At 42.8% G+C, this 14535-nt stretch overlaps 1 protein-coding gene across 12 annotated transcripts in view; it reads right to left on the reverse strand.

Moving 5' to 3' along the window:
• The window catches only part of KIAA1217 (KIAA1217 ortholog), a 319334-nt gene that overhangs the window by 98827 nt on the left and 205972 nt on the right, over nt 1–14535 (reverse strand). The window lies entirely within an intron of this gene.

A 14535-nucleotide genomic window follows, 5' to 3' on the forward strand; every position in this document is an offset into this window, starting at 1 on the left:
TTTTTTGCGGTACGCGGGCCTCTCACTGTTGTGGCCTCTCCCGTTGTGGAGCACAGGCTCCGGACGCGCAGGTTCAGTGGCCACGGCTCACGGGCCCAGCCGCTCGGCGGCATGTGGGATCCTCCCCGACCGGGGCACGAACCCGTGTCCCCTGCATCGGCAGGCGGACTCTCAACCACTGCGCCACCAGGGAAGCCCTTTAATGCTTTTCTTGATGTCAGTGTTAAACTGACCTTTTCTTTCTTACCCAGTTGTGATGAACGACCATATTCATTAACTCTCAGGTTCTTTGTGCTACTTATCTTTCCAATACTCCATACAACAACATTATATAATCATGAAAATGTAGGAATCTGTTTTTCTATGTGCTGTCAAAAATCACTGGTCCCAGGTGAAGGACAACTTTCAAAGTACCCTGAGTAGGGATATGCGGGAGTTTCCAACAGGGTTATCATGGGAGCCATTGCTTCAGCAAAGAGGCTGACTTTTGCAAATAATGCTATAATACTTCCCCACTCTTTTAAGCCAAGATTGCTTCATTCAAAGCATCTCATGATTTGAAGCAGCTGCTGTCTCTTCAGTTGACTTGATGGCCTATTCTCTTTCAATAAAAATATTGGATAATCTAAATCTGGTTAGCTCCAAATCCGTTTAATTTTTGGGCCAGGCCCATGCATTTCCAATTAATGAGCTCTGGTCCCACTGCAGGGCTGGGCTGCTATCTGAACAGGAAGCGGGGACCTGGCTACACTTAACTGCAACACGGACGGCTCAGGGAAGTCAGACGTAGAGTCTTTTCCTAAATCAACCAAGAAAACACACCTTGGGGGACCCAGTGGGGTGAGAACTAAAGCAGGGGGGGCACTAGAGATGGAGAAAGAGCTGGTCTGAGGTTTTTGTCACTTCCTAATTTTGTGATCTGGACCTAGTCACTCCATCCATGCCAGGCCTCCAGAGTCTCAACTGACAGGTGAAGGGTTATAAAAGATGATGTGTAAGACCTTATTTCTACCTCTGAAACTCTATGATTCCAAGTCAGCCAGGCCTGTTTCTTGAGGTAACTTCAATGACACAGATCAGGTGTATTTCCTCAGCCACCAGTCTGGAGTAGCAGTTCAAGTGTCTCAGGAGCAGACGTATCACTCCTGCAAATTACATGCAGACCCCATGGGCAAAAAGCAGGACAGAAAGGAAATGGCTTAGCACCAGGTGATTTATAGCTTAAAAACTTTTTCTTCCCTCTTAAGAAAAATCAACATGTGCTTTTCCCCCTACAAATATATATATATATATATATATATACACATATATAAAAGTAACACGATTTATATAAAAGCATTTATATAAAATGCTGAGAAATTTAAGAAAAAGTGTAAAGAAAAGAATGGTCCCCAGATACACACTACGATACATAAATTAGATAAGCAACAAGAATTTGCTGTATAGAACAAGGAACTATATTCAATACCTTATGATAACCTATAAGGGAAAAGAAACTGAAAAAAAAAATGTATGTAACTGAATCACTTTGCTGTACACCCAAAACTAACACAATATTGTAAATCAACTATAGTTCAATTTAAAAAAAGAAATAAAAGAAGAATGGTCCCCTGGAAGCTCTCTACAAATTAGGATCTTGGACCAAGGGAACCTGTGCTGAGGGTGGCCGGATGCAATCTCCTATAGTCTGGGCTTCCCTGATGGGGACCCACGGAGAAGACAGAAAAACAAAACCCAGGGAAGAAAGCAACATGTGGGTGCAAAGAATACAACCTGAAAATACCAGGACAATAAACTCCCCGTCAGAGGTAATTTCTGCTAACGTCTGTATTTACAAAAGCCAAGCCAAGAGATGCGGTTTGGATATCAAAGGGCAGAGGGTGTGGCCTAAACCCCTCCGGATCTCCCCAGCAATGGCTAACAACCCAGCCCGTGCTGAAGGAAGAGGGAAGTCCTGTTCTGATCCAATTTGCTGGTTGTTGGCCAGCCCTGGATTTTATGCAGCCATGGAGCTGGAAGCAAGTTGCCTCGATCCTGCAGCCCAAGTTCAGGGCTGTGACGAGAAGCTGCATCCCTGTTGATGCTGCTGGCAGTAATTACTTCTCATTGCAAAGCACCAGGATGTTTTTGCAGCCGAGTGGATCTCTCAATCTTCGGGCAGTTGCGGGGTAGGTGTGTTCAGGAGAGCAACAGTCCCTGCCTCTGGGGTGGCTTGGCTAGCTGCCCTGACTCCAGAGCCCTCCACCTCTGATGTTCTGTAACTTTCTTGCTCTCCTTCTAACAGCTCTGCCAGAAGCCTGAAAGGGCAGTAGGCAGGCACACGTAGGCAAATCTCCATTCCAAGACACTTTCTCACTTCCAAATCAGGCTCATGAATCAGCTCCCTGCCCTATCCCGGGAAGACGGTTTTTATGAGTGACGCAGCACATGAAGCAAAGAAGGAAGCAGGAAGGTGGAGAGGGTAGTTCATCCACAGTGCTTTTTGCAATCCCCACGCGATCTGACTTTCACTGTGTTCTTACTCCAAGTAAGTTGCAACCAAGTCCCCGGATAAGCAACCAGTCTGATACTAGGGTTTTGGATGCTACAGATCGAACCCAAAAGTCCCCAAACTGTACAAAATAATTTCTCTTGAAGCCGAATAAGCATTGCTCTTTGATAATTATTATTTTCAAGATAAGTTATCTGAATCTGACGACAGACTGGGAGTTCTTAGCTACTGGTAAGGAAGGGTGTGCAGTGTGGGATTTAAAAACAGGGACTATAGACACAGTCAGCCTGGGGCTGAATCCCAGCTTTGCTCCTTACTAGTGTGTCATTTGTCACTTAATCTCTCTCAGCCTCAGTTTTCCAACCTTAAAATGGGTATAAAAGTACCTATGCCTTGGGGTTATAATGATGACTAAATGGAATAATATATATTAATTGAGACCATATTGGTTAACAACTTCTCATCCGTAACAACTTCTCATCCATACTAACTCATCTATAAATTGAGATAAAGATAAACAGATCCACGCACACATGTACCTTTAAAAGGAAACAGACTGCCTTAAAAGGACATTGCTCTTATTAAATGTCTTTAAAAGAAATAAATACAAAACATTGTGACTGAACTATTACAAGAATAAGACAGAATAGTTATCTCAAGTCAATATAATTTCTGCCAAAGGTTTTTTTTCCAGGTTTTTCCATTAAACCTGATAATAGCAGGCTTATATCTGTTATATAAAAATTGCAGACATTTTTAATGTTATACATAAAGCTTAAATTGATATTTCTTAAAGAATTTTTTAAAACCCAGATAAAAGAGCACTTTATATTTTATTTTATTATTATTTTTTTTTGCGGTACGTGGGCCTCTCACTGCTGTGGCCTCTCCCGTTGCGGAGCGCAGGGTCTGGATGCGCAGGCTCAGCGGCCATGGCTCACGGGCCCAGCCGGTCCGCGGCATGTGGGATCTTCCCGGACCGGGGCACGAACCCGTGTCCCCTGCATCGGCAGGCGGACTCTCAACCACTGCGCCACCAGGGAAGCCCGCACTTTATATTTTAAAATGTAAAGTGATGTTCACAAGGAAAATACAACAAATAACGTTTTCCTTGAATGTTGAAAGAAGCACACTGATCCCCCTCCGCTCCCCCCAATTTGTACCACGCCTTCAAATTTTCATTTGTCTCAGAAACCGAAGGCAAGTCAAATACCTTTGTGAAAACACTGAAAATTATCACAAAACACTGAAAATTATCACAAAACACATACATCAATGAGATCTGTACTAGCAAACAAGGTTGACACTTGAAATCCTTTTCTAAATTATAAGGTTAAACAGAAACTAGATCATAAGATTATAGATTGGAGACAGCCAATGTAACTTAAGTGCATTTTAAAAAACAGACTAATGCCAATAACAAAGAAGTTTCCTTCTAAGCAGTGTGCAAGAAGTTAAAATAAAAACCTAGCATTTAAATTCCACATTGCATCGAACTTGAATACAGAAACGTTAACTCAAATTGAGGTAAGTGTGCTACAAGCAGGACCAAAAAATTCTGAAAATCCTATTTTGTTATAAAGGCACAGTTCTTACCTTACATCTTCCATGAACCGTTCTCTTCTAGAAGAAACTTTCTAGACGTGCAGAGACCCTGAAACCACCCATCTCTCAAATGCTTCCAGCTCTGCCTGTCTTGATGGTAACTAAATGCAAGGCTTGGGTTTTTTACAGAGGGAAGTTTTAGTCAAAATATGTGGTTTAAAGGAGCTGTATCCACCCTTGTTAAAACTATTTCACGGACATTCAGAGGTTTTGTTTCTCCTCTGTGAAAGTTAAATCTGAGTAGGAAGGCATTTTTCCCGTCCCGGAAATCAGCATAACTAAAAACCAATGCTGAGTTAACAAGAAATGTTTCTTCCATGTGTTCCGTCTGGCAGAAACGGCAAGCCATATCAAGGGAACACGTGATGTTTATAAATACAATATGGCTCATGTTGTCATAACCTCTCAACGACCAAAAAAAAAAAAGTGCAAGGAAAAGCAAGCAGCCACACAGCAGGAAAGATGAGATTTGTAACACTTGGAAGCTGCCTATCAGATATGCATGTATTACTCTTTCTTGCGTCTTAAAAAATAAAGCTGGAACAGGGAGGAAGGAAGAAAATACCTTGCTCTGGATAGCCACTGTATTAAAATGTGTTTGCCCAGCTAATCATTTCAGTAAGAGTAATTCCTTACCAACTGCCACAGAAACATCTTTTTGCCTGTCAGAAAGACACGTCATAAAAGGGACACAATGAGGTGCATCCCTCGAATGCCAGTTCCATAGTGTTAACTCCAGCAAAGGCAAGATGGCACATAGCCTGTAATGGATGTGACAATTACAGATGTCTGTATCATTATTGATTATTGACTTTCTGATCTTCTACTAGATTGGAAGATCTGTGAGGGCAGTTACCATACTTGGTCAACGTTATATCTTTGGAACTTGTACAAGAGCCTGAACCACCAGAGGGACTCAACGCATAATGGTTGGGTGAGTGGATTAGCGAAACTTCACAATAACGGAAGTAGGTTAACTGTTCCAAAATCATCACCCCTACTTGATAAGTTTGGAGGTATTTGAAATACTGATTCCCATTCAGTCTAAAAGCAAGATCTGTCCTGCTGAGTTATAAATACAGTAAACCCAGATCTGTCTTATTTAATTCGTTATCCAGAGATTTGCTTACTTTCTACCACGGGTGAATTTAACTCTTGAAGATAAAATGCAGGTATGTGTGCGTTTCTGACAATCACTTAGTTTAATCTGACAAATCTGTTACTCTCATCTTAAATTATAGGGTAATTAACTGTGATAAAATTATATTTATAGGATGGGTAATTTTGTTAGAATAGACATTCTTAGTTCTCATTTTGGTCAGGAATTATTCCTGGGATAAACAAGGGGATGTGCTGTAAATCTCAAATGGTTACACGTGCAAATCACTGTACTGGTCTTAGCAGAGAAGGTATTAACTAAAAGTTTGTGATACGAAAAGTGCTGACATGAGCCCCTTTTCCAACCAGACTTTAATGAGAATTTCCTCAGAGCAGGACATTTTCTCAGGGAAACAGAGAGTGTGAAGATGAATGGAATAGGGGCTTTGCCCCCCGAAGCCTGGAGTTTAGAACAGAACTTAAGATGTGCACATCAATAACTACCATGCAGACAGGAAAAGGTGACGGTGATCAGAGGCGGGGGGGACAGGTGAGGCTCTACGGAATCAGAGAAGGGACAGTAGCGAGTGAGGCTTGGAGACGAGAGGAGTAAGGAAAGGCTTGAAGAAGACAGTGGCTGTTGAGTTAGCTCTTCAGAAATGGGCAGCACATGACGTGGAGAAAAGGCAACCCTCGCACACTGCTGGTGGGATTGTAAATTAGTGCAGCCACTATGGAAGACAGTATGCAGATTCCTCAAAAAAATAAGAATAGAACTGCCATATGACCCAGCTAGTCTACTTATGGGTATTTATACAAAGAACACTAACTTGAAAAGATGTCTGCACCCCCATGTTCACTGCAGCGCTATTTACGATAGCCGAGATATGGAAACAACCTAAGTGTCCATCAGTGGATGAAGGGATGAAGCTGTGAAATGTACACATGCATAAACACACACACATACATACACACAATGGAATACTACTCAGCCATAAAAACAAATGAAACCCTGCTGTTTGCAGCAGCATGGATGGACCAGGAGGGTATTACACTAAGTGAAGTAAGCCAGACAGAGAAAGACCAATGCCATATGATTTCACTCATATGTGGAGTCTGAACAAAAACAAAAACACCAAAATCAGTGAACAACAAGATAAAACAAAAACAAACTCACAGATACAGAGAACGGATTGGTGGTTATTAGGGGGAAAGGACATTGGGGGAAGGGTGAAATGGGTGCAGAGGATCAACTGTATGGTAATGGATGGAAACTAGATGTGCCGTGGTGATTGCTCCGGAGTCTGTACAGATGCCGCCCACCTGAAACTTACATAATTAAAAAATGGGTGGCCCGTGGACACTGATGATGAAGACAGTAGCGTGGGGAATGACAGTAGTGACTGTAGTGGTAAGAAGGGCAGTTCTGGAGCTGGCCTGTCTGGCTCCGAATCTAGCTCTACCTCTGATGAGCTGTGTGGCTTTGAGCAAGTTCCCTAACCTCTCTGATCCGCAGTTTCCACATCTGAAACAGGCGGTCATAAGAGTTCCTCTCACGCTGGGTTGTTCGGAACAAATGAGAGTGATTATGAGTACGATACTCAGCACAGCACTTGGCACAGAGTTTTTCATGGCTGTTAGTTATTAATATCACTGCCACTGTGTGAGCGAAGGGGACACCAGGGTGGTCGGGTCAAGGAGGACCTTGAGTGAATGAAAGAAAATTAGTTAGGAGTGGTTTCTGAAACTTCTGTTTCTAAGGGATTCTCCTGTCTTCCATTTCTGTAGGATTACTTTATCCTTCCCCAAATCCCAAACACTTCTTCTCAACCAGAGCACTGCCCTGTAGAAAAGAGGGCTCTGAGCTCTGTGGAAGGGCCATTTCAGACATACATACTAAACGGTACATACTTCTTCTTTCTCGTTCTTCTATTCTTTCTCCATTTTTTTGTTTTTGTTTTTGTTTTTGGTGGGATATCCTTTTAGCCCAGTCAGAACAGAATAGAATGAAGCATGTTCAATGTAAAAAGAGGCCAGGAAATAGACACATAATAGAATTAAGAAGTGAGACAAATATTTAAACACGGTATGTTACATGTCCTAAAATCTTGTTAAGAGCACCATTTCAAAACTTGCAAAACCTGAATGGAATGTCAAGGAAGGGAAGCTGTGGGCTGTGTACAAAGAGTCAGAAAGAACTGGGTTCAAATCCCATGTCTGACATATACCAGCTATTTGGGCCCGGAAAACACGTCACTGGCCTCAATTTTATCATCTGTAACAACTGAGTCAGTTTACATGCTTTGCAGAGTTGTTGACTAATTTAAATAACATGTGAAGTATTTAACACATTGCCTTCTACGTGGACACAGAAAGGTCTATTATCATATCTAGAAACACAATGGTATAGAATGAATACTACTCTTTAAAAGAAAATTAAATTAAATTAATTAATTTATTTTTGGCTGCACCGCGTGGCTTGCAGGATCTTAGTTCCCCGACCACGGATCGAACCCGCGCCCTCAGCAATGAAAGCGCCGAGTCCTAACCATTGGACCGCCAGGGAAGTCCCAACTGAATACTACTCGTAACCTGACTGATTCCACAAAGGAATTAATAGAGTTCACAGAAATCATTACAATTTTGCACCCCCCGAAAAAGTCAAATTGGAATGTATGACAGAAAGAAGATGAAAGTAGGAAAAATTAAAAATAGAGTCCAGGCACGAAGCCAGCACACCACGAACACTCACGCTGTAAATGCCTGCACGCTAGCTGTGGGTGAGCCGTGAATTTAATTCTAAGCTTTAGAGTAGCAACACAAAGAGGGAAAATGATCACTTACAAGATTCAAAGTGTCCCTATGATAAAAATAAACCAGGAGGAGCACAACTATTTCTGGTGATGAGAACAGAGAGATATTTTTACAGTGGGTTCTCATTAATGACAGAAAATGAATAAAACACCAGTCGTAGCACCATGATTCTAGCGCTCAAAGCATCTGCTTAACAAGCATTTACACTCGCCACGGATGAGGCACCAAGACTGGCTTTCGGAGATGAACATGAGCTGGCGTGTGCCCTCGGAGAACTTACGATCTTGTGTGATAAGAGAAGCAGGCACCTAAAGGATGAGAACACCAGGAGAATGTATAACATGCCTCCCCCAAAAGGAAAGATTAAATCTGACAGGGAAGGCTTCATAGAGTAGGCAGTCTTTTATTTGGCCTCTAAAAGCAAGTTTTTACTTTTTTGCATTTTATTATGGGCATTTCCACCATAAAATAAGTAGAGAAAATAATATCATGAACTCCCATCATTCAGCTCTGACATTTTTCAACATTTTACCAATTTTGTTTCATCAAATGCCACTTCTTGGGCTTGTTTGGCCAGAGCCTTTTAGAGCAAACCCCAGCAGTCATGCCGTTTTAGCCTGTAAATACTTCAGTGTGTCTCATTTTTAAAAACATAACCATCAAGCCATTATTATACCCAACAGAATTACTGGTTATCCCTTAATATCATCTGATTCCTAACACATGTTCAAATTTCCCAAATGGCTTCAAAGATGTCTTTTACAGTTGGTTTGTTCCAATCAGGATCCAAACAAGGTGCACACATGGCCTTTGGCTGTTAGGGGATAGAAGAGACCTGAGAAATAGAACAGTGTCCCCTCCCACCCTTTTTTCACGCCAGCAGCTTGTCGACATAATTGAGCAATTGTCTTGGAGTATGTTTGATGCGTGGAATTTCGGAAGGTATAGACAGTAAGTCCCCTACATACGAACCTTCAAGTTGCAAACTCAAAGATACGAACGTGCGTTTGCATGTCCAATCACGTCAGTTAGTTCACGTGTCTGGCATACATTGTCAGGCGTGTGCATCCCCGACAAATGGCTGTGCTTTTGTGTACTTTACTGTGCACTACTCTATAGAGTGCAGTAATCAGTATCTTTATGTCAAGCCCAGGATGTCCGGAAGCAAGCATAAGAGCAGTGGCGATGTAGCTGGTACAGTACTACACAGCTGATTGTGTTAGTTGGGTACTTAGGCTCACTCGGTTGGACTTAACGAACAAACTGCACTTAACGAACTCGCTCTCAGAACGGAACTCATTTGTATATAGGGGATTTACTGTATGTGGGGAAGGACAGTGCATTTCAGAGACTCGGAGCAAGAACTGAGGGGGCTCAGGTTGGCTGTTGGGATGGAGATGATATCGACCAACAGCCTGTGCTATTCTTTGCACAATGGCAAGTTGCGCTCAGGGACCTGACTTGGCAAATAGCTGATTGACTGCAGTAAAAAGAGCTGGGGAGACCGGTTAAAGGCTGTTGCATAACCGACTGATAGAAAAATAAAGAACGCCAGAACTACAGCGTCAGAGCGGTGCTGCTAAGAGCCTGGGATCTGCAGCCAAGCTGCCTGGATTCAGATCTCAGCTCTGCACTCTCTTGCTGTGTGGCCTTGGGCAGGTGTCTTCAACAGACCTAAGCAACTGTTTTCTGAGCTATAAATACAAGGGCTTGTATCAATACCTGCCTCAAAATGGCGCCTTGAGGATTTACATGAAATTACCTGTCAACGTGCTTCATCAATGCACAAAAAAGTTAGCTATCATGAGAGTAATGGTGCAGGCCAGGGTGGCAGGATGGTGTGTAAGAGTCCTTGCAGAGTGAAATGGACGGGCTCTGGGGACTGGTGGGATGGGGTGAGAAACAGGAGTTAGGCACTTGAAGACTCACTGATAACTCGACTTCTTAAATCTCTTCTCTCTCACCCTTCAAAACACACAGGCACATGTGCACACATACACACCACGAGCAGTCATGCACTCATTCACAAAGACAGAAGAACAAGGAGGAAAAGGCTTGTGGCTAAAAAAGAATTAGGATTTTTTTTTCTTCTACAGGATACACTGGAAACACTGGAAACACTGGAAGAATATTCATGTGGAGACAACCACTTGAAAGTTGAACATTGGTCTTGAACTCTAGAGAAATGGCAGAGTTAGGGACAGAGTTTTAAGGGTCACCCACATTGACCTAATGGTTAAATCAGTAGTAAGACAAAAATGACAAATGAAAAGGTGCAGATGAAAGAGAAAAAGCAAATTAAAACTCACACACACACACACACACACCACACACACACAGGTGAAGCCTGCCTGAAGGCACTGAAGACCAGGTAGAAGGAAAGAGGAAGAAGAAGAGTTAGTAAATGAAGGAGGCTGGGGTGTGCTTGCATGTAGGCAAGGGATTTAGAGATGGCAGTGTAATGGGAACCAAGGTTTCTAAGGAGACCACGTGTCATAGTGAAATGCAGAGGTCAGATAGAAGAGGTCTGGGGGGCAGTAAGTGAGTTGGCCATTAGGAAGTAATTTAAGATGCAGGGCAATTCTGGGGAATGCATTCTCTATGAAAATGTGGAAGCTGTCTTACATGCAAGTAAAAATTAAAGACATACAGGAAGGAGAGAACTGACGGACTGGAGCAAAGAACCTTGGGAAGTAATCTCAAAGCACACAAGAAGGTGGAAAAGCCTGAAAACTGTGAAAGAGCCACTAGGTTTGGTGAACTGGAAGTCCCTGGTACCCTCTGAGAGCCACAGAATGGAATAGCTCATCTTCTGAGTTGTACATGTGTGAATTACAAACTCATGAGTACACATGTAATTTTGGCAAAAGGGCCCGTTCCATGTGGTGAGCTCAGCCCCTTGGGAACTTAGTTATCAAAGCTACTATCTAATGTGATGAAACAAAAGCCAGGCGATTCATTGAGATCTGGGTGATTTGCACCCACATGTAAAGAATCAGGGGATGCTCGGTCCCAGCAGAGAACCACAAGTCTCACTGGACAGACTAGCTTCAAAAATGCTCAGCTCAGGAAGGAACGAAAACTCCAAACTGAAAAGATACACGCACCCCATTGTTCACAGCAGCACTATTTACAATAGCCAAGACATGGAAACAACCCAGTGCCCATTAACCGATGACTGGCTTAAGAAGATGAGGTGTGTGTGTGTATGTATGTGTGTATATACATACATATATATATATACATACACACACAATGAAATATTACTCTTCCATAAAAAGAATGAAATATTGTCATTTGCACCAACATGGATTGACCTGGAGAATATTATACTTAGTGAAGTCAGACAGAGAAAGACAAATACTATATGATATCACTTATATGTGGAATCTAAAAATACTACAAATGAATCTATATACAAAACAGAAACAGACTCACAGACAAAGAAAACAAACACATGTTTACCAAACGGGAGAGGGAGGGAAGAAGGGAGGGACAAATTAGGAGTATGGGATTAATAGACACAAACTACTATACATAAGATAGATAAGCAATAAGGATTTACTGCATAGCACAGGGAACTATATTCAGTATCTTGTAATAGCCTAAAATAGAATATAATCTGAAAAAAATAACTGAATCCCTTTGCTGTACACCTGAAACTAACACAATGTTGTATATCAACTATGCTTCAATTAAAGAAATAAATCAGTTTAAAAAATGCTCAGCTAGATGCTCAATGAAAAACTCGACATGTGTTTTCCCCGCCAAACATCTATTCCACGCACGCCCTAAGGCCCAAAACCTCGGCGTTAATACTTTAGCTTTCCATGCTTCATGACTAACACCACTACCATCACTGCTCTGGATAACTGACCGTTTTGGATCCGGAGTCTCACATTTTCTCTTCTCTCACAGGCAAGATATTAAATTCATTGTCTAAGGAAAGTCCCCGAGGCCACCACAAAGTGCTGGCATTGCCGCTGTCGTACCTCTGCCTGGTCCCACCCATGTTTTCCGAGACACGCATGTGTATTGGTAACGAGTGGGCAGCTGGGAGGTCTGGCCCAGGCTGCCTCTGGAGGCTGGTGGATGAAGACCAGTGACATGAGGTGCAGGGCTGCACAACTGCCTCAGGTGAGCAGTTATCATCAAGTTCCTTCCCGGCCACGTGCGCACTGCAAACACACGAGAAGACGGAGCTCTCCACCCACCATGCAGCTTGGTTTAGTCTATAGCAGTTGATCCTTGCTCTGTTCTCTATTTCTGTTACCATGAGCAGTGGGCTTATGCAGCTGCGTTCCTGGCAGGACTCAACAAAGCTTCCTTTCCTTTAATAGCAAGGCAGCCACCTTCATCAAGAAGGAGACAGAATTCCAACCCCCAGAGCCAAAAGGTGAGGCAGAAGGGATTCCAGGTCTTTTAGCTTCTGGAATCCATCAATAGGGGCCAAGTTGCAAACTGCAGGCACGATCACACTGAGTTGGTTTTAAAACTGCGTTCTATTTCTCATTTCTAAGTTGTCTTCACTGAAACCTGAAAGTTTTTCTGTGGGTTGGATGGTGAACATTCGTTTCCCCTCCCCTAGGGCGAACAGTCTGACTTTCCTCCAGAGAACACTGCTGTCTAAAGCAGGCCGTGGGCCACTCGGAAAGTGACCCACAAGGGTCTCATTTAAAAGTACAAACTGAACAACTCTACTGAAACCCAGAGCCAAAGTACTGAATCCTCATAGACTCTGTCCAGATGGTTAATACTTGATTTTCTCCGTGCTCACTGCTGCTCCTTATGGAGATACCACATCTGCTCAAGAGTTAAAAACAGGTGTCCTCTCCAGCCATAAACAAGATTTTCAGAGGCGATTCTGAGGCCCCTGTGCGGACTGCATGTAGCAAAAACAGAACTCTGAAACTCATGAAACTTTGAAGGCTAGATGTCTCAAAAAGTAAGGATCTCCAAGGGAGCAAGGACTCTTAAGAATGTCACTGAGAAAGAGAAGAATGGGGTCATGAAAAGCAAAGTGTACCATAAAATCCGGCGCAGGCTTTGTGAATAGCGTGATTCCATCAGTCTTCACGTGGAGCTGGTTTACACTGAAAGTGTAATGCCTAAAAGCAAACTTAACTCCTAGCTTTCCTGAAGTAGCAGCACAGCCTCCTCTTCAAATCACAGATTATTTCTGACATAAAAAAGCAGCCGTGGAGAATGTAAGAGGCCTCTTCCTCCAGAAGTGTGTAGGCTCTGATCCCACAATGTCATCACTCATCTTCCAGTCCAGAATGACATGGAAATTCTCCCAGCACTTTCTATCTTACCTCCTGGCCTCTTGGTCCTAAACTCACAGACCCTGTGTGGTAGGCAGAACAACGATGCCTTTGTCCTAGTCCCCAGAACCTGTGACTACACGGAAAAGGGGACGAAGGTGGCCAATCAGCTGACCCTAACACAGGGAGATTATTCTGGAGTCTTGGGCCCAGTGTTATGACGAGTGTCCTTAACAGAGGAAGAGGGAGGGCTGGAGGTGTGATGAGGGAAGCAGGGTCAGAAAGATGCTATTTGGCTGGGTTTAGAGATGGAGGAAAAGGGCTACAAGATGAAGAATGGGGGTGGCTTCTAGAAGCTGGAGAAAAAAAGGAAACATATTGTCTCCAAGCTTCTGGAAAGGAATGCCAGTGACCTCTTGATTTGAGTCCACCGGAGTTATGTTGGACTTCTGACCTCTAGAACTGTAAGGTAGTAAATCTGTGTCACTGTAAGCCACCAAATACGTGATAATTTGTTACAGCAGCAGTACAAAAACGAATACCCACTGTCAGGAAGCACAGACCTTGAAGAACACTACTGCAACTCTAGGACAGACAGTGCCTGGGTTTCTTTGGCAATAGGACCTCCTCATTTACTTTTCTTCTAGTAAAACTCTTTTCAGCATCCAGTGCTAATCCTCAGAAAGGATGATATAAAATGGCGAGGCACCTTCTAAATTTGTGTGGGGCGATGGGTTGGGGTAGGGGGAAGGTGCATCTGGAGAAGTTAGTCTTTTTTTCTTCTCATTTTTACTGCAGAGGAACGTAGCGCTACTGTTAGAAACTCAATCCCTTTCTAATGGACTTGCATTAGTGTGATTTTACAATCTGCCTTTTCAGTTTCCCTGTTCTTTATTCTTCAGAATATCCCTGTGTGCTTTGAATGTTTGGATAATCTTCTACAATGATCGAAATCTAGAGAATTTTAGCTCACAAAGCTGCGGATTTTTGTACTTTGCCCTCAACACAATTCAGGTGACATTGGATAATATTTAACACTATTTGCTGTTATAACAGCAAACAGTCCTGAATTAGGAGGTGAATGATTTAATTAGGCTGCTAGGACTTGGAATAGCAGATATAAGGATATCAATAGATTCTACATGCAGTTGTGCACGGGCTTTGCTCTTGTTGGTACCTTAGCCTTGTTTTTAACTGGAGAAAAAACAGCAAGAGATCCTCTGAGTAAGTTAATATATTATAGACCAAGAACCCTTTCATGTA

The sequence above is a fragment of the Neophocaena asiaeorientalis genome, unplaced genomic scaffold (genome assembly GCF_003031525.2).
Source record: "Neophocaena asiaeorientalis asiaeorientalis breed wild unplaced genomic scaffold, Neophocaena_asiaeorientalis_V1.1 scaffold217, whole genome shotgun sequence".
In the NCBI taxonomy this organism is placed as follows: Eukaryota; Metazoa; Chordata; class Mammalia; order Artiodactyla; family Phocoenidae; genus Neophocaena; species Neophocaena asiaeorientalis.